The sequence below is a fragment of the Capsicum annuum genome, chromosome 5, assembly GCF_002878395.1.
Source record: "Capsicum annuum cultivar UCD-10X-F1 chromosome 5, UCD10Xv1.1, whole genome shotgun sequence".
In the NCBI taxonomy this organism is placed as follows: domain Eukaryota; kingdom Viridiplantae; phylum Streptophyta; class Magnoliopsida; order Solanales; family Solanaceae; genus Capsicum; species Capsicum annuum.
The window spans coordinates 204535425-204556877 of record NC_061115.1 but is presented as its reverse complement, the minus strand read 5'-3'; the positions used below and the strand labels follow the sequence as shown (position 1 = coordinate 204556877).

The 21453-nt window shown below is 36.3% G+C and overlaps 1 pseudogene; it reads right to left on the bottom strand.

Moving 5' to 3' along the window:
- Nucleotides 1–16954: 16954 nt before the first annotated feature.
- On the bottom strand, nucleotides 16955–21023 carry LOC107872066 (annotated as a pseudogene).
- Between the last annotated feature and the right edge of the window lie 430 nt (nucleotides 21024–21453).

Below are 21453 nucleotides of genomic sequence, written 5' to 3'. Positions count from 1 at the left end.
TGAAAGCAATATAAGGTATAAATTCATATTTCAAATTTATAGGAAAAAGTATAAAATCATGTATATTTGTAAAAGAAAACCAACTTTGGGCACAAGAACGAAAGAGTGTTCTTGTTGAAAAACCCCACATACCTTTATGGTAATGAAATTGTTGAAAGATTGGACCTTCAATCTTGATTGTGTAACCCTAGTTGTTTTGATCCTATCTTGCTCTTGGATAATGTGCTTAAACTAATAATAGGGTTATGATGTGATTAGGAACAGTTAAATTCGTAAGGTTAAGTTTAGGGACATGTAAGGAGTGTTAAAAGACTTAGTTTTCCTCAAAATAACTCAAAAATAGAGTGTTTTCGTTGTTGGAACCCTAAGTATGCGTCGTATACCTCATTGCATATGCTACCTCATTGCATATGCTAGGGTGTGCGCTGCACACCTTATCGCACAAGCTAAGGTATGCATTGCACACCTTATCGCATACTCGAGGGTGTGCGTCGCACAACCTATCACACACCCATTCCAATAGCCATGTGTGATTGGTTAGGCGATGCACTCCACTTTGCAAAGCCATAACTTCTTGCTCGGGTGTCATATTTTGGTAAACTTAGTATCTTTGGAAAGCTAATCCCACTCTATACAATTTGGTGGGTTGAAATATACAAGAATACCATATATTCATCAAGTTATGCTCATTCAAAGATGACCTTTGCAAAATCAAGCACTAAAACTTGATGGATTCAAAAACTCTTAGCTTGCAATACCTTAAGTGACTCATATGAATACATTTAACACATCATAAGATTATTCTCACTAGGATACTTATGGTAAGTCATGTGCTCAAATACGAATTACAGGATAGAAGGTTTCACATGCAGGAATAATGGTTCGTGTTCTAGCTTAGAATTGTATAGGGTATTACAAGTAATGATAGGCTTGAATATTGTGATTGATGAAAACACAAACCCATGTACTATGTGGTTAGTACTCCCTGGGTTACAACCTGAAGGTGTTTGATGGTAGTGATAAGGTGAAGTAATGTACTTAAAGGGACGTAGAGTATAGGGTCCCATAGCTTAAGCTAGCACCTTTTTTCTCCTAGTTAGGCTTCAACATAGAAGTACTAGGCAGTGGGACTCAAACTCTTATGGTTAGAAGTGTTATGGGAGAATTGTAAGTTGGAAATAATGAAGTATGTTATTTATTGTTTGGGGAATAAATGAGTAGTGTTTCTAAGTTTAAGGTCTATTCATTGTATCTTACAAAGTGGAGGATGCTTATATTCCTATCTCCTACAAAACCTTATTGCATGATTATACTGATGTAAATCATGCCTATGATCGCCAAATAAACCCATGCCTTATGCTGTGATAGTTATGATCCATATAAATCTTGTACATGGGCATCTCTATGTCAATTCTTATTATCTCATGCTTTGTTCTTACACATTTCACTAAGGGTTATCATGAATCTCTTTTGATGCCTTTGCATATTTGGTTGAGGAGGAATTTTCAAGGCGAGGTTACGTTCTTTATTCCATACTTTTAGATTTTTAATAAGTTCTTACCCATCATTTGAGGACGAATGATCCCAAGAGGGAGATAATGTAACACCCCTATTTTTGGGCTAGACTTAGAAGTGTCGTTCTTACGTGTACAAACTATAATTCGATGATTTACTTTTAAATTCATGAGTCATGATCTGTATCCTAGTATGTGAAGTGCTTTCAAGGTGAAAATGTTCATAGGAATCACTTAGAACAAAGTTGAGCTAAGAGACTTTGATTCATCCAAATTTTGTTATTCAATTCCATAAGGGTCTAGTTTGAATGTGTATAAATTTTGATATACATAGAATTTTGCAGCTTAAGACACACAAAGTTGTTGATAATTGAATTAGCTTCCAACTATACCAAATTTCTCTTAATTTGAAAACCGAGCAAAAAGTTATGATGCAAAGGGTCATGCATCGCCTGACAAATTGCAGAGGACCACAGGAAAGGGTATGCAATTATCCATGAGATGCCCACCTAAGGGCTAGGAGATTGGCCATGTGCTGCCTACCTTGGCTTGGGCAATCTGCTGGGCGTCGCCTAGGTCATTACACATGACAAAAGTGCTCGATTTTTGTGTTATTTTAAGGGTAATAAAGTCCTTTCACATTCTATAACCGTCCCTAAACATCTATAAATGAAATTAAGGTCATTATTCACATTTTATCTCTAATCAAATCTCTAATTCATTATCCTTAAGAAAGAGAAGGGAAAACCAACTAGGATTGGAGATATTAAGTATCAAAGATCAAATTCCTCGACATTTTCATTAATTCAAGGTACGTAAGGCTATCCTAAATCTTATGGGCATAGGTTTTATGAATTTTACAAGATTAAAAGTTATATGAATATATATGTGATAAGTTTTGAGAAATTGTTTTAAGAGCATGCATTAAAGACCCAATTCGATGAAAGTATGTATTTGTCATGGGGTTTTTCCATAAGATTTATTTATAATCTCGTGCATATGTGATTTGAGTATGAAAAGTGATTTATGAATGTGATTGGTGAAATTCCCTTCCCCACGATGAAATTTATGGACTTTGCATGGTATGAATTGTGAATTATTTTTGGGAGCATGACTTAACAACCTCTTTTAAATCATGAGATTTATGTATAACCAGATGTTGGGGCTTCTTTATCAGTTATGCTTTGTTAATTTACATATTTTCCAAGAGGTAATTCTTATTCCAAAGGCTCTTGTGTCCTAATAAAGAAATTGCAAGTGATTTATGAGTGAATTGGCCACCGGATGTTTAAGTCTTGAAAAGAGAGTGTGTTTGCACATGATCTTGAAATAAGAACTCTTGTGATTTGATAAAATCTTTTGATGGTCATATGTATATTTTTTAATGAAAAGGGTGGATACATTGTGGTATGATATGAATGACTTGCAAGTTTGGGTATGATGATACCCGTAGATGATATGTCCTTAACATAATAAGAATTGAATGTTTTATAAGCATGAAGCATGATTTTAAAGAATTAAAAATGGATTTAAAGAGAGCTAGTTGATTACCCGAAGAAGGCAAGAGTTTAGACAACTCTTAGCTCGAACCCTGTTTTGTCGATACAGGTTTTTGATGTCCTATAATAGGGATTGTATGCTGGCGACGACCTTATTGCATCGTATGAATAACAGACCCCAATCCTTGCGGCAAACTCAAATTGGAGGCTTGGTTGCTGAGTCAAGGGTGTAGTCCATATAGCCCGTGGATAAGTACGTTTGTAGGGTGTACCATCTAGCTCAGAAGTAAAATAAAGAATAAGTCATGATTTCAAGAAGATGTTTTGAAGCTCATCAAATTATGTCCATGTATTTTCAAATGTTTTATGATGCTATGTTTTTATGAGATGCTCTCGCTTATGTTGTATAAAAATATTTTTTTTTGATTTTTCTATGTACCACTACATTTGTGTATTGAATGCCCTATATTTTAGGTTATACAGTATAGTTCTAGGGTCTATCACATCAGTAGAACACTTGGGATTTGACAAAATTGGTGAGCTATCCATCTTTCAGATCACATTTATTTATGTGTTGAGTCTTTTATAGATGGTCAGGCCGGAGGCTTTATCCCAGCATAGATAGTTAGTATTCAGTAGAGGCTTCGTATATAGTAGTTGAAGTATTGTATTGTCATATCTTGTCGACACATTTCATATTATAAGTTTCCAATGAACACTGTTATATCTTTCGCACTTTGACTTATGCATAGATTTTGCCTATGATAGTATGCTAAGGGGTCATTCGGGACTTCATGGTTCGGGATGCCCGTCGTGGCCAGGGCCCCAATTTGGTTCGTGACCTGTAATGGCTAGGCCATTGACTGTACGCCGCATGGCAATTGCCTAGTGGCGTAGGTGCTCTATTTTTGAGTTATTTTAACGGAGGAAAGGTCCTTCTACATTCCACATCCATTTCTAAATAAGTATATACATGATATGGGTCCCAAATTTTATTTTAACGCCCATAAATCCCTGGTTCATCTTCCTTAAGCACAAGAGGGGACAACAACCTAAAGTTTGAATAATCAAGCTAAAAGGGTCATTTTTTTGCAATTTTTCATCGTTAAGGTTCGTGGGGCTATTTTAACTCTCATTGGAATAGGTTTTATGATTTCTACAAGCTTTAAAGATATATATAAACTTATATGCTATGAATTTTGATAAATTATTTTAGGAGCATACATTGTGAAACCAATTCGACGAAATTGTGTAATCATTATGTGGCTTTTCCATAAGTTTGATTTATAACCTTGTGCATATTTGATTTGAATTTGAAACATAATTTACGAATGTGAATTGTGAAGTTCCACTCCCCATGATGAAATTTATAGACTTTGCATGATATGAATTATGAATTGTTTTAAGAGCATGACTGAATAGCCCCTTGTTGATCATGAGATTTATATTTAACTAATATAGGAGTTGGTTTTTGAATGATGACAACTTCTTGAGTCTTAAATGTTTCTTTAACCACTATTCATGTGTTGAATATATGGAATGGCCACCACATATAAATGTCTTGTAAAGAGAATGGGCTTGCATGAGTTTTATATGATTTTGATTATAATAACCTTTATGAGATTTGATAAACCTTTGGTGGTCATTTACCTGTTTTGAATTAGAAGGGTTGTGGAATTGATATGATATAAATGACTTGCAAGTATGGGTATGACAATACCTTATTGTGATATGCCCTCAACAAAATGATAAAAGAATTATTTGTAAGCACGACATAATGTTTTCTTTTAAGAGGCTAAAAATAGGCTTAAAGAGAGTTAGATGGTTACCAGAAGAAAGTACGAGTTGAAAGACTCTAAGCTGGTAATCGTGATTTACTGACATGGAATTTTGGTACCCTGCTTTATGATCTTGGGTACTTTGTATTATGTCATCCCAATTTGGGACTATGGTTAGGAGCCCTGCTTTATGATCTTGTGCCTACCATGACATGTTGATTTGATCTGGGATTTTAGCACCCTGCTATGTGATCTTGCGTTCCCCTTTTACTAATACTCCAATCCTTGCGGTAAACTTGGATTGAGGGCTTGGTTTCCGAGTCAAGGATGGGTTACATATAGCTTTTAGAATTGTGACTTGTAGAGTGTACTATCTAACTCAACAGTATAGTAACAAAGTGAGTCATGATTGCAAGAAAAAATGTTTTGCAGTTTACCAAACTATGCCCATGTGTTTTCATTTACAATATGCTAAATTGATTTATGAAATGCTCTCACTTATATTGTATAAAATCTATGTTATTTTGGATTATTCTTCATACCAGTTCCTTGTGTCCTAGTCCCATGGTCTCGCTAAACAGTAGATTGTTATCGGAGTTCAGAGCTAGTGAGCCTCCCTTATTTCGAAAGGCATTTTTTCACATATGTTGGTTTTCTTCTGATTTTATTTTATGGTTCGACTGGGGGCCTTCTCCCGATTTTAGACAGAATGTTGTTTCCAGTAGAGACTTCATAGACTGGTTGTAGATAAATTTGGGTTTTTTCATAGGTTTTTGTCCCGCATTGTTAAGTTTAAATAATAAGACTGTCATGTTTCCAACTTACTTCCGCATTATTATAATGGATGAGTTATGCTTATGATTTTGAAGTAAGGGGTCTCTTAGACCTTCATGGTTTGGGATGGTCATCCTGATTAGGGCCTCGTCTCGGGTCGTGCAAGCTTGGTAGCAGAACACGATTTATGGTCCTAGGGTATCTATGAAGTCGTATCGGGTAGAGTCCTTTTTGTGGATATATAACACGCCACACTTATAAGGAGGAAGCTACTAGGCATTTAGGAATGTCTCTCTTTTCTTCATGTTCTAGTTTGTGCTATAGAGTATGAATGTCCCCTAACTCATGATTTTCTATATTTCAAAGATTGGTCATGCCTCCCCGTAATCTAACAAGCAGAATACCCATGCTGATGATGTCCGCCCTACCCATGGGATGCGGACCCATAATAGAGCTCATACTCTAGAATTTGTTGCTACTCTAGGAGATCCTTCAGTCCAATCTTTTCACGACCAAAGGCTAATCCCTAGTCGCTACAATGGTGCTAACAGTCATAAGTTATCATAAGCTAACCCATGAGCTGATACCTGCTGTGAGCACTAAATAATATACATAGAGCATGTGCGAAAAAAACTAAATAAAGCCATAAGGTTCAAATATAGAAAATATGATTTAAATCATAAGTCTAAACGTCTAATGACATGCTAAAAAGAATTATCAAAACAACTAATAAACTGACTAGCTATTTGAATGACTAAAAACATTTGAAACCCTTTAAACTGACTAAAGATTTGATGGGATATCTCCCAACTAACTCCAAACTGAACTAACTTGAAAGAAATGCGGAAATACTAAAATAACATAACAGGTCCTCGACATATGAGGACTCACCACAATTGCTACTGCTGATAAGCTAAACTGTCAAGTGCGGTCAAGAAATTGAGCGTTCGAACCTATGATATAACACATCATATCGTGAAGAAAAGTATGCAATCAGTACATTGAATATACTGGTATATGAGATAAGTTTAGGCTGAAATGCATAGGTTTATGTGCACAAAATAATGACTGATTGAATAGCATGAGATAACTGATGCATAAATGTATAAAAGCTGTAAATTTGAGAATGCCTGAATAAGCATATAACATGATACTAAAATCTTGTAATTGAATAACTGATGAACTGTATGCTATGGTCAAGCAAACCTGGATTGAACTCTGTACTGAATACTGAACTAAGACTATGGGAGGTATCATCTAACCGGCATGCCCCAATCTGAGCTAATCGGGGTCCAACCTATAACCCCAGTTGGAAAGATGTCAGTACCGTGACACAGGTACTAACAATGACTGTGTGGATCCACTAAACTAATGTCTTGAAGGACTATGAGTCACCCTCATCTGGCAGGTTCTATAATGAGATATGTGTTACCCTCTACTGGCAGGTAAGCATTTCATCAACCCCCAAATGGCAGGTTGATATCTATGACCTATGCTGGCTAAATAGTTTTGGAACTAAGGGACTGCTACTAAAGGTCACACCCTCTACTGGAAGGTGATCCCCCATCACTGGGTTTGCTCGGTTCTAAATCCTACTCCCAACTGAACTAACACTGAATATTGGACTGAACTTAACTGAACAAACAACTGATCACAAATAATTTAACTGAATAATAATGCTCATAGTTTATTTGAAATCATTTTAAAGATACTAAATTTTGTAAACAACTAAGTATCGAGTGTTCATAACCCACCAACACTGAATAAAAATAATAATAAGAACATATAAACCTTTAAAAACCATAATAAAGGATCATTGTTCAAAACCCAATATTTAGACATTTCACCAAACACACAGGAGTCATGAATTTAAGCATAGGAATGGGTAAAGCATGTGATTGAAACCATAGTTACCATACAAAAACCATAAATTAGGTATTTAACATGAGGATTTCAATACTCGAATCATATAAGGTCTCCTTCTATAGAAAAACACTTATAACATAACTTGTAGTCAAAATCAATAACAACTCCATGGAGACAATCATCATACGCATGTAAAAACTCATAATTGGATATCAAAAGGGGATTCTTGGTTCCATGGGTGAAAAGGGCCCATGGATAAACATTGCACATACCTTAAATCGTTAAACTTAAAAGAGAAACACAATATTAATGCTTTTCTTGAAAGTTCTTGAATTTGGGAGCTTCATTTCTTAGTTTTCTTGAAGAGAAAGAAAGGAAATTGATGAACTTGGGGGATGGTTAGGGTTTGCTTTTGAGAGGAAAATTGGGGAAAATAGGCATATAATGACCTAACCGATGTTTTAATTCATGTGTTTACGAATTGGGTTGATATGAAAAGATCTAACTGCCCCTCAAGAGATTAAATTAGTAACTAGAATACTGATTAAAAGGGCACCACAATGCAGTAAAGGGCTCATCGCTATACCCACCACAACACGCCACTATCGCGGTGAGGTTCCGAAATTGAAATTGAAACACGACCTAATCCTCGTCCCAAAAATACAAAACTTCTCTGAGATATGCTCCTTACACAACTAAACATGAATTAAATCAAAAACCTACGTCTCGGGGTTGGGAAGACCAATTTAAAAATTCTCAAAGTTAAGAGGCTAAAAATAAGACTAAGCCCCCAACACTTTGTGTAATTTTCAGGTTGTAAGCGTCTTATTCATGCAACTAGGAGCTGAACTAAGCTAAGAAAAGTATGGGGTATTACAAAACTATTCCACCTCAGGCTCCTCAGTCTGGTGTTAAATGTACTCAGCCTCTTCATAGGAAAGTCTCAAATGCTGAGTTTCGAAAGTCCATCCATATAATTTCTTAGCTTATGGCTTCTTAGTCCCGTCAATCAAAAGATGTGAACTCTGTGCTTGGTTCATATAAAACTACTCGTGTTGGCTAATTCATGAGGCTGAACCCACCCACCTTTACTGGAACAAAGATTGAGGAGGACCCCTAAGGGTTCATTGATAAAATAGAGAAAAATTTTAGAGTTATGCATGCTAGTGAGATAGAAGGGGTTTAGTTGGTGGCCTATCAGTTGAAGGACATAGCTAGTCAGTGGTATAATGAGTTGGAAGATTTGAGGGGTGGAGATGCTAAACCTTCTGTTTGAGGTGAGTTTGTAGAGGCTTTCCAGGAACTAAGGGAAGCAAAATCTGAAGAATTTGAGAATCTGAAATAGGGAAAGATTAGTGTCAAAAAGTATGCATTGAAATTCTCCCAACAGTCCGTTTATGTTCCAGAGTTAGTGGGAAATATGAGAACTCATATGTGGAAGTTTGCATCTAGTCTCTCAGATGATTGGTGTTAGAATGTAAGGGGGCAATGCTGAATAAGGACATAGATTTTTCTAGGTTATTAGTGCATATACAATAAGTTGAACAGGAAAAGAAGAGGTAGGAAGAGATAGGAGAATGAGAGAGATAGGCTAAGAGATCTAGGTCTGCAGATCAGTATGTCAGTCAGTAGTAAGGTGGTAATTGGGGTAAGAAATAGTCTACAAAGAAATTTTGGAGCAATACTCAGTCCTCATCTAGTGAACCAGCACCTAGGCCTTCATGTGGGCAATGGTTTCAATCAGGAAATAGTCCTAAAGATCAGGGTATCCAGTCCTAAGGGAGTGTGACTTATCCCACTAGGTCATATCCTCGCTGTAGCATTTGTGGGAAGAACCATCCAGGAAAGTGTTATTTTGAGAGATGGGCGTGCTACTATTGCAGCCAAGTAGGCCATATTCAGAGAGATTGTCCTTCATCTAGAGGAAATATTGAGGTAGCTAAGTCCCAAGCCGCATCCATAGCTCCTTCTCCCAAGGGCACTACTTCAGCTACCGGAGGTGGTCGCAACTGGTTATATGCTTTATCTACCCGCCAGGACTCAGAGGCTTTACTAGATACAGCTACTGGTATGTTGTATATCTTCTCCCGTGATGTTTAGTGTCACTTGATCTCGGGTCTACCTTGTCTTATGTGACCCCTTACGTAGCAGTTAGTTTTAGTTTTGAGCTAAAAAATATTTCAAAACCCTTTTCTTATTCCACTCTTGTTGGTGATTCTATTATGGCTAGGAGAGTTTATAAAAATTATATGGTGTCTATTTGTCATCGTAATACTGTGGCTAACCTTGTAGAGATGGATATGATTGATTTTGATGCTATATTGGGGATGGATTAGCTTCATTCATGTTATACCATATTAGACTGTAGAACCAAAAAGGTCAACTTTTCTTTTTCTTATGAGCCAGTGATAGAGTGGGAAGGGTATTCTCTTACACCTAGAGGTAAATTCATATCTTATCTTAGAGCCCATAAACTCATATCAAATGATTGTTTGTATCATTTTGTATCATCTTGTAGAATAGAAAGAGTTGAAAGAATAGTTAAAACACCTTATTGACAAAGTCTTTATTTGTCCTAGTGTCTCTCCCTGGGGTGCTCCAGTATTTTTCATGTGAAAGAAAGATGGTTCCCTCTGTATTTATATAGATTACCGTCATCTGAACAAAGTCACAATTAAAATAAGTATCCTCTGCCCAGAATTGATGATCACAGTTAAAATAAGTATTCTCTGCCCAGAATCGATGATCTCTTTGACCAACTCCAAGGTGCCAAATATTTTTCCAAAATAGACCTTTGTTCAGGGTACCATTAGTTAAAGGTTGTAGAGGCTGACATTCCAGAAATGGATTTTCGAACCTGATATGGTCACTATGAATTCTTAGTTCTGTCCTTCGGATTGACCAATGCCCCCGCAATGTCTACGTACCTAATAAATAGGGTGTTTTTCTAGTTTCTATATTTATTAGTCATATAAATTATTGATGACATCTTGATTTACTCTAAGAGTGAGGAGGATTATGCCAATTACCTCCGAATTGTCCTTCAAAATTTTAAGGATCATGAGTTGTATGAAAAGTTTTCCAAGTGTGAATTTTGACTTAGTGTTATCACTTCTCTGTGGCATATTATTTCTAGCAAGGGAATTAAGGTTGATCCCCAAAAGGTTAAGGCGGTGAGAAAATTTCCCAGACCCACGACTCCAACCGACATCTAGAGCTTCTTGGGTTTGGCAAGGTACTACAGAAGATTTATAGTGAGCTTTTCATCCATAGCTGCTTCACATACTAGATTTACCCATAAGTTTAGCTTTTGTTCACCCTGTATTTCACGTATCGATGTTGTCTCTTCTGTTGCCTGTGGAGGAGATTAATGTAAATGACTCATTGCCATATGAAGAAGAACCCATTGCTATTTTAGATCTCCAAGTCTGAAAGTTGAGAAGTAAGGAGATAGTTTTAGTTAAGGTGTTATGGATGAACCATAAGGCTGAAGAAGCTACTTAGGAATGAGAGAATGACATGCGTACGAGATATCTGACCTACTTTGAAACCATAGATGATGATATGGGAAGTACTAATCTTATACTACTCATTTCTTTCCATGTAGTGTTTGAAATTGTGCTTATTGTATCCCGAGTTATTATTCGGGGATGAATGATCCCAAGGGTGGATAATATAACACCCCGTGGTTGTAATACTCTTTTAATGCATCTAAAATAACCTTTAGGACCCCTCGTAGTGATGACAGACCATGTGTAGATGTTGTGGGAGGTGTTGGGGTGTTTTAGGACCTCAAAACAAAGTGTGCATCGCAAAATAGGACCTATACGATGGCTGTGCATTGCATTTCCATAACCTACCTCCACTGGAAAGGCTAGGTGATAGTATAGGAACCGCCCACCTTGGAGCTAGGCAGTAATACCCCAAACTTTCCTTAAGCCTAAATTATATCTCTATAAGATTAAGGAATGACTTCCAAAGTGAGTATTGTTTAAATCATATAGAGTTTTCCTAATTTTGACTTTTTATCATGTGAGAAATTGAATTAGCTTTCGAACGATACCAATTTTGTCCAAATCCGATATCGGGGTGAGAAGTTATGGTCACCATCGCAACTAAGGAAGTAAACCTATTCACTATCCAAGTGCAATGGTTGGGTCGATGGACCGTCGAGCTAGCGACGGACCATTGCCCAAGCCATCGCTACTAAGGCAGTGAGCCCCTATTCTGGTCCAAATGTAATGGTTAGACCGACGGACCGTTGAGCCAGTGACGGACTGTCGCACGAGCCATCGATGATCCCGTTCATCATTTTAAAGCCATTTTAAAAAGGGTTTTTTGTCTTTTTCCACCCTTTTTAACACCTAGATATATCAAAAAGAAGCATAGAACTTCAGATTCTTTCATAGCATTAAAAACTAGGGTTTATCCCTCAAGAGAAAGACCCAATTCCTTCTCTAAGATTTCACCATAGTTCTTGTAAATTGATTTAAGAATCAAGGTCCCCAAGTGAAAATCTTCAAGAACCCTCACTCAAGAGTACGAAAAAGAGTCTCAAGAAGGCTTGTTCATCTACAAGTCATAATCTAAGGTATGTGGGGGTTTGAACAAGGGTAACTCTTTTACCCCTGTGCCCAAAGGCTTATTTTAAATATACAATTTTTGTAATTTATGAGATTTTCCATGAAATTGAAGTTAGGGTTTTTACCCCTTTACTATTGTTTGCAAGATTTTAAGAGTTCCCATGGATTAAGAGTTGAATTTTATGATTTTGTTTATATTTCTATGTCTACTGATGAAATTTACATATTTTAAGATGATTTATAAGTAATTGCATTACCAAGTATGAATTTTAAGATATTTTGAGATGAGATTGATGATTGGATCAATAGACCCCATTTAAAGGTTGTTGTTCAAGATTTTTTGTGCTACAAGCATCCCTTGATTAGGTTATTTTCAGATTTCAAATAAAGATTTGACCCTTTTGGGTCTAATCTAAGATAGAAGTCCATATTACTTATGAATTAAAGTCAAGAGAAGTATATTTGGTCTTTATTGTAGACCCTTGAATTATTTTAAGGTTGAATTCCTAAAAGTTCTGAGCTTAAGTATGGGAGTAGTATTTAGCACCGACTTTGGTATGATTCCAAGGTCTCATGCCCCAGAACTATGTGCCCCGTAGGTTTCTAATTTACCCCAAGTGGGTTAAGATAGTGATCACTAAAGTTAAGGTTCTATTCTGATGGCAAAGGTAGAGCAGCTCTCCCCAATGTGGGCAAGACGTTGGACTCCATGTGGGTCACATGGTTTATGTCGGTTAGAAGAAACTCCCAAGTCTCCCAAGTCCCAAAGTCCTATAATCTCTAAATTTTAAAGAAGACCCTTATTCTCCATAAGATAATAATTTTTGAAAGCTATTGTTTTAAGATTCCTCTTGCTTACAAGTTTTGAGAATAAGATAGAGCACATAGATTTTAGAACTAAGTGTAATGACTCATTAGATTTGTACTATATTCTTCAATATACATGATTTATGAGATTCAGATTTCAATTTTACTCAAGCTATGTGAGTCATTCATATCAGCATGCATGTTTTATAAAGAATGGTAACATTGTTTACTTAAATACATACACCCCCAAATACTCAGTACATCCTCAAAGTACTAATCCACATATACGTCTGTGTGCTATATTGTCTCATAATGTAGGTTCAGGTGCTCAATCCTAGCAGTGAAAGAGATTCCCGAGTATATTTTTCTACACTCCACAGTTGGTGATTCCTCATGGTTTGAGGACCTATTGCTCAGATTTCCAGTTGTTATTGTTTTTAGCTTAGTCGAGCCAGTTGGGGATCTGTCCTAATGACTCTCTAGTTCTTGATTAGTAGAGGCTTTGTCAAACTAGATTATCAGTACGTTTAGACTTTTAGTATTTTGACTGTTCAGACAAGTATTTCTTCAGATTCCCTTTATGATTATGATATGACAGTACCATCGTTTTGCCTTATTCATCTCAAAGTAAGTTTTATATGTAGTAGCAGGCTCAAAAGGGTTACCTTGGGCTACTCGTAGCCTTAAGTACCGTATGACGTTCTGGGATGAGATTTTGGGGCGTTACATAGGCCTTGAGCTAGACGCTGCCCACTTTGGGCTAGGCCATGAGCTAGGCACCGCCCGTGTAATGGATAGGCCATAGAATGTGCATCATATAGCAAATGCCTAGTGGCGTAGGGGCTCCATTTTTTAGTTATTTTAAGGGAGAAAAGGTCCTTTTGTGTCCCACATCCATTTACAAATCAGTATATATGACATTTAGGTCCCTAATTACGTTTTAACACCACAAATCCCTAGTTCCTCTTCCTTAAGAACAAGAGGGGACAACAACCTAGGTTTTGAACATTCAACCTTAAAGGGTCAATTTCTTCGTAATTTCTTCATCTTAAGGTATGTGGGGCTATCCTAACTCTCATGGGCATAGGTTTTATGATTTCTATAAGCTTTAAAGATATATATGCACATATATGCTATGAGTTTTGGTAAATTGTTTTAAGAGCATACATTGTGAAACCAATTTGATGAAATTATGCAATTGTTATGTGGATTTTCCATAAGTTTGATTTATAACCTCGTGCATATGTGATTTGAATTCGAAAGATTATTTACGAATGTGAATTGTTAAATTCCACCCCCCTTCCCCCAATCCTCACCCCCAATGAAATCTGTGGACTTTGCATGATATGGATTATAAATTGTTTTGAGATAATGACTTAAGAGCCCCTTGTTGATCATGATATTTATATTTAACCAATGTAGGGGCTGGTTTATGAATGATGACAACTTCTTGAGTCTTAAATGTTTCCTTAACCATTATGCATGTGTTGAATAAATGGAATGACCGTCATATATTAATGTCTTGTAAAGAGAATGGGTTTGCATGAGTTTCATATAATTTTGATTATAAGAAATCTTGTGAGATTTGATAAACCTTTTATGGTCATTTACCTGTTTTGAATAAGAAGGGCTATGGAATTGATATGATATGAATTACTTGTAAGTCTGGATATGATGATACATTGTTGTGATATGCCCTTAATAGAATGATTAAAGTATTATTTGTAAGCATGATGTATGTTTTCTTTTAAGAGGCTAAAACTGGTCTTAAAGAGAGTTAGATGGTTACCCGAAGAAAGTATGAGTTAAAAGACTCTATGCTGGAAACCGTGATTTGCCGACACGGGATTTTGGTACCCTGCTTTGTGATCTCGTGTATCTTGTATTATGTCATCCCAATTTAAAACTATGGTTAGGAGCCCTGCTTTGTAATCCCGTGCCCAACCATGAAATATTGATTTGATTTGGGATTTTGGAACCCTGCTATGTGATCTTACGTGTCCCACTTTACTGATACTCCAATCCTTGCGGCAAACTTGGATTGGGGGCATGGCCGCCGAGTCAAGGGAGGATTCCATATGGACTGTGGAATTTTGACTTGTAGGGTGTACCATCTAACTTAGTAGTACAGTAATGAATTGAGTCATGATTGCAAGAAAATATGTTTTAAATTTTATCAAACTATGCCCATGTGTTTTCACTTACAATATACTAAATTGATTTATGAAATGCTCCCACTTCTGTTGTATAAAAAGTATGTTATTTTGGATTGTTCTTCGTACCAGTACCTTGTGTATTGACCCCCTATATTTCAGGTTCTGAGGTCCAGTCCCGTGGTCCCTCTAAACAGTAGATTGTTATCGGAGTTCAGAGCTGGTGAGCCTCCCTTATTTTGGAAAGCATCTTTTAACATGTGTTGGTTTTCTTCTGATTTTATTTTATGGTCAGATCGAGGGCCTTGTCCTGGTTTTAGACAGAACGTCATTTCTAGTAAAGAGTTTGTAGACTGATTGTAGATTAATTTGGGTTTTCTCATGGGCTTTTGCCCCGCATTGTTAAGTTTAAATAATAAGACTACCATGTTTCCAGCTTACTTCCGCATTATTATAAAAGATGAGTTATGCTTATGATTTCAAAGTAAGGGGTCTCTCGTACCTTCATGGTTCGGGATGCCCATCCCGAGTAGGGGCCCGGCTCGGGTTGTGGGAATATACGATCATACCTTTAAACTTCAGCAAAATTGGCCAAGACTAAGCTATATATGTGAAATATAAAGAGATGGGATTGAGAGAGAAGTTGAAGTAAATGACTAAAGAGGAAGTTCAACAATAGAAAGAAGAATCAAACGTATATTCACAATTCGATCATAATAAAATTGTGGAAAAAAATATTATACTAAAGTTGTGGAGGTGATAAGATGAGCCCGCTAAGGTGAATTGATTCCCTTTATGCTTTTTTAATTTATTTTGAGGCTCGAATAATTCAAATTTGGGTCCAATAAAGGAGAAACATTCCTTATTCGTGTTTTTTTCTATTTTCAAGATTGAAACCTTAGACCTCTCGTTAAAGTCGAAGGCTTCATATCTATCTCACTACAACTCGGGCAATACCTTTCCTAAAATATTATCATTGTTCAGATAGGACAAGGAATAACAGATACTTGAGGTATGTTTTGATAAGTAGTCGGTGATAGTTCAAACATGAAAATCAAAATATAGAGATATTTAGGCGTACTTTTGACCTTTACTATTAATAAAAAGACGCTAGAGACCATGTATAAATTCCCATTACAAAAAGGAGAACAATGAAGCCACTTAGGAGGATTTTAGATAGAAGATATTATAATTTGAAAAAGCCAACAACAACGCTCCATGATATAGTGGTAAACTAGCAAACCATGAATAATTTAGGAAACCTTAGGTATCTACTCAAGAAACAAAGGTGAAGGGCAAAACTAATTTTCTTACTCAGATTTTGGAAAGAAAAAGAATTTGAGTCACAAACAAACTTCATTAATACATACTTGAATCATATAGAATCTAGACAAAAAACACAAACGATATAATACATAAACGTGTTATTTAATTTGGCCTCAACTAACATGTACTCCCTACTTAAACCATCATATAGTTGAATAAGTAGACACACGTGTTAATTGACAAATCTGATGGGTTTCGTCAGATTAATTATTTATAGACCTGATTTTACAAATTATGTCCGTCGACTAAAGGGAATAGATATAAGTTACCCCTATATAGTTTTCTGCTTTTCTCAACACCTTTAAAGCTTAGACCAAATAGAACCTCACCTCTGTAGATTTCCAGTCCCTTTTGATAAAATTAGAATTTAGAACCTGTTTCTTCAAATCCAATACAGCTGTAATGGTATTCAGATAAGTCCACTAGTAATAAGTCTGGTTGAGTGGGATTCCTATTTGGTCAGATGATGTCGTTGATATGTGAGACAAGGATAATATTTTTAATATAAAATTTGCGATTAAATTTATGTCATGTTTGATTTGAGGTATTAATTAATCCCTAGATTATCTTATTCTAATAGTTATAGTAATGGCTATATGGTGAGATAAAATAATGCGAATGAGATATTCTTACTTATTCCACCCCATATACAAAATGACCCATAAAGGTGTCCATCTATGCGCGGCAATTCCAAGTTAGGCATTGGAACTTGCTAGTTTCATGCTTTGCTGCAATAAAAGATTACAACTGCAACACTTTACAAGAATCTGATAATACATCACATCTCATGGAAATGAAAAACAGGCATACATACTATTAGACAGGAATTGAAATGAAGTCCCGGTAACACTTGATATCTGCACTTTACCTCAAGCTATTGTCTTCTCCTGTAATTTCTTCAACATATTTCTTAATCTTGAAGGACGACTCGTTAAGCAGAGTGTTATTCCCACGATGAGATAAACTTTTAAGTGTGCATACACACAATATTTCGTCCATTCTAATAAAGAAGACAACTAACGTCAGTCCATTAAGACCCAATTTCTACCTCAAGCTTGTCTTCTCCCGTCATTTCTTCAACATATTCCTTAATCTTGAGTGCCGACTCTTTAAGCTGAGGGCTTCCATACACTTTGATAAGCTTTAATGAAGCAATATCCCCAAAACTCTCTGGGATCTCTATAATCTTATCACAGCATTTTATATATAATTCCTCAAGCACGGGAAAAGATTCATCTGTAATAACCTGTCATTCAGAAAATGACGTATTATCCATCTCAGAAATTTGAGATTCTGGAAGGTGACTTGGTCTATGTTCCATTCTTTTCTCCCTTCGATGCTTGATGTACATAGTCTCAGCTTTTGAAGGTTGGGTAGTGATCTCCCAATTCCTGACAGTGCATCTGATGTCAGATTGAAACTGACGCACAATTTCACTTCTTCCAAGCTCGAAGGGAAGTGAAAAGCAAACTGATGTACATGTGTATCCTTACTGCTCTCAAAATATGTGTGAATTGTTTCAAGTTTATTAAGGAGATCCAATCTTGGAAAATAAATCTGCTCTGCTTCTGAAAACTCCATGATGAATTCAAGGGTTCGAAGATTAGGAAATCTTTTGAAAATATCCGCCGAGTCTACCGAATAGGAAAGGTAGAGAAATTTTAATGATATCAGATTCTCTAACTTTGTTGGTTTGCCAATATCTGAATTAAAGACGGAGCAACAATGGGTGTCCACATGTCGTAACTTTGCAAGATTCCAGATAGTACGTGATAATACCATGTTTGATGCCCAGTTAATCACCTTCAAAGTTTCTAGATTGCAGAGGTTTGAAAATGATGGAGGGAGAGCTTCTGCCTCCACCACTGTCGGAATGATTAAGCACCTCAAATGAACAAGTAATGCCTGTTTCATTCAGCGAAGTATCTGCAAAATTACTTTCCTCAGGTCCAACATTTTAAGAAACTTCAAGTGTCTTAAGTGACAGTTGTACAGAACAACACAGGTATGCCAAAATTCATATTTCAAGTGTATCTTCAAAGAGAGAAGGTGCTTAGCACAAGGATTTTTCTTTTCTGGATTGGAAAGGAAAGGAAATTCATTTGTATGAAGATCTTCATCATAATGAATGGTCATTCCACGTAGCATCGGATCTGAAGAAGAAGAAGAGGAAGACGGAATAGTTGAACTCATCAAGTCAAACAACTTTTCCTTTCTAGATTTTATCGAACAAAAATCATGCACAAGATCATGAATTTGGCATCTCTCTTCCCTACCACCTCTCACGGTTATCACGCTGCTAGAAATGAATTCATCCACGTAAACCTCCATTACTTCTTCCACACTCTTCAAATCAGTTGGTTCCAGAAGTCCTTCATCACTCCATAAATTTTTCAACTCAGAGATCATAATATCTTTGTCCTTTGAATAACTTGCAAGGTACCAAAAGCACGGCTTTAGTTGATCTGACAAATGGCCATAACTCAATTGTATAACCTTCATCACTTCTTCTTTATCCTATAAGATAAAGGATTCCAAATTATTTAGAACTTCAATCCATGAAGCCTTTTTCTTTTTCTTCCTTGAAATGACTCCGCCGATCAGATCAAGTACCAAAGGGAGCCCATCACACTTTCGGGCTATTTTTTCTCCAACATATTTTAGTTCATCAGGGCAATGTTCTTCTCCAAATACTCTTTTCTCTATTAACTCCAAACTTTCTTTTTGTCTTAACAATCAAAGATCAAGAGAATCACTGTGACATTTTCCATTTAAAGCCACTTCCTTTTTTCGACTTGTTAAAATAACTCTGCTTCCTTTCTGAAATTCAGTTGGAAAGGTCTTGTTAGCTCATCCCACATTACAGTATCCCACAAGTCATTCAAGATAATAAGGTACCTCTTTCCAAACAGTTGTTTTCGTAGCTTATCAGCAACATCAGCGTCTATGCCATCATCATTGAAACTTCTTTGCTAACTAATAACTTGATAGAAAATTTTCTGCAACTACTTTTTCTCATTAGGATCCTGGTTGACTGTGCACCAAGCACGAATGTCGAAATGACCAACAACAGACATACCATTATATACTCTATAAGCCAAAGTAGTTTTTCCAATCCCTGGCATACCAACTATGAAAATGACATTTATCTCTGTTGGTCCACTGGTGAGCTTCCTAATTATCCACTCGGTCTCCTCCTCAAAACCTACAAATATTTTACCACTTGTTGATGACTAGCCTTCAACTAGCTTGTTAGGAGAGTTTGCAAAAGTGATACTCGTCTTCTTGGTGATCTTCTCTTGTACCTCTTTTTTTACAGGCTTGATCTTTTCTACGGTATCAGGAAGTAAGAAGATAAGTTGCAAGAGACCATGATCTCTAGCAAGAATTGAGTTAATGGAATGTTTCGCTTCATATGCCAAATCTAGAACACGAGTCCAAAGATCTCTCTACAATTCTTGTTCCACATTCCTGAAGAATGATCTTATGTGTTCAAGGTGTTCTTTCACCCGACCAATTTTTCTTTTATCAAAACAACTGAATAAGCATTGGAGTTGAGAAAGTCATTTAAGTTTCTGAGTAGAATATTCATGAATAGCGGTCCATCACTCATGGGGAAGCAGAGCTGAGATGAGTTTGAAGCGGCTTTCAAGAAAACATTCTTGAGATCTTGCCTCAGGAGTTCAATATTTTCCAGCAAGTTTAGACTTGCACCATTTATTTCCTTGGTATTATCCTCCAAGTTGCGAACAAGAACGGATACCTCCCTGATAAGTGCTCCAACACGTGCCAATAGAACAAATAATTTTTCATAATGAATAAAGTCCTTGGGCACATCCGTAAGAATAATCAATAGGAACTCTATCATGATATGAATATGTCGAGCTGAGGTGCTAGGAGTAATAGAATTAACCATGTGCTGTTGTAGATGAATAAGATATTCTCCAAGAATGTCTGGAGAGGCTTCTAGGAGCTTCATGTGCATAACCTCCAGTGAAACCGGAATTATATACAAAAGTAGGTTTACTAGAATGGAATTGATTTTAGAGGAGGCTTCATTTTCATCTTCTTCATCTTTATTATCAAGTTGATAAGACAAAAGGACTAACCAGAAGTGTCCTACTCTCCCAGCCATAAGTTGAAACTGCGGTAAGATGTATTCAATTGTCTTATGCTCAATGTAACCATTTACTTTCAGCCCATGGAAATCTTTTAAATTCCCAAATACATTCTGAAGAAGCTCATATTGAATAATTGATGGCAAAATCAAATCAGCACGAACCTTGGGTAGATAATGGAGATTCATAATGAATGCATCCAAGAGTTCAACGAGCTGATCCTCAATTAGGGTGGCACTTGATTCAGAATGATGATCTGAGATGATAGAACTGTTGATATTTTCATAGAGGCGAGGAACAATATGATCCTTTAATTTAACCAGCATGTCATCTCCACAGTGATGAAAAAGTGATTGAACCATATCATGAACCTCATATGATATGCAAGACATTTCGGCATTAGAATCATCCGAAATGTAATGATAAAGTTGTAAACATGCCGACAAAAATGTCAGCTTTTCAATTTGATCCGTGTCAAGAACAGTTTGATCTTCTTTATTCTTTAACCTCTCTATGAAATCAGGAAAATCGACAATGTCCTCGCGAAGCACATCAGATGGTACCTGATAAAAGACCAAATGTGTTTCAAAATTTTCAGTGCCATATTTTTACCATCCTATAAAACCTTCAAATAAAACATGGTTTTAAGGATGCAGAGGCACAAAACTTTCACATCCTAGTAACTTAAAAGGTTTCATGTTCAAGGACATGATTTTAAGTATCACAAGATCATATTGACAATCAACAAAATGAGCCAAAGTTGTAAACAATAACTTTTGTTAAGTGTTGCTGCTTAATTGTAACACCTCTCCGTATTTTGATTCAGTAATGTTTAGCAGTTAATACTTCACTCCCTGAGTTGTGCCTAGCTGTATAATTAAACTTACTTCCACCATGAACTTCTTAAAGTACATACCCGCAAAAAAGTAAAAGGTTTTCATGGTCAAAAGCCCCCTAAATATTATCTATGTTCTAAAACATGTTCTTACTCTGGATGTTCACCTAATAACTGCCATTTTACGTCTTATCAATAAT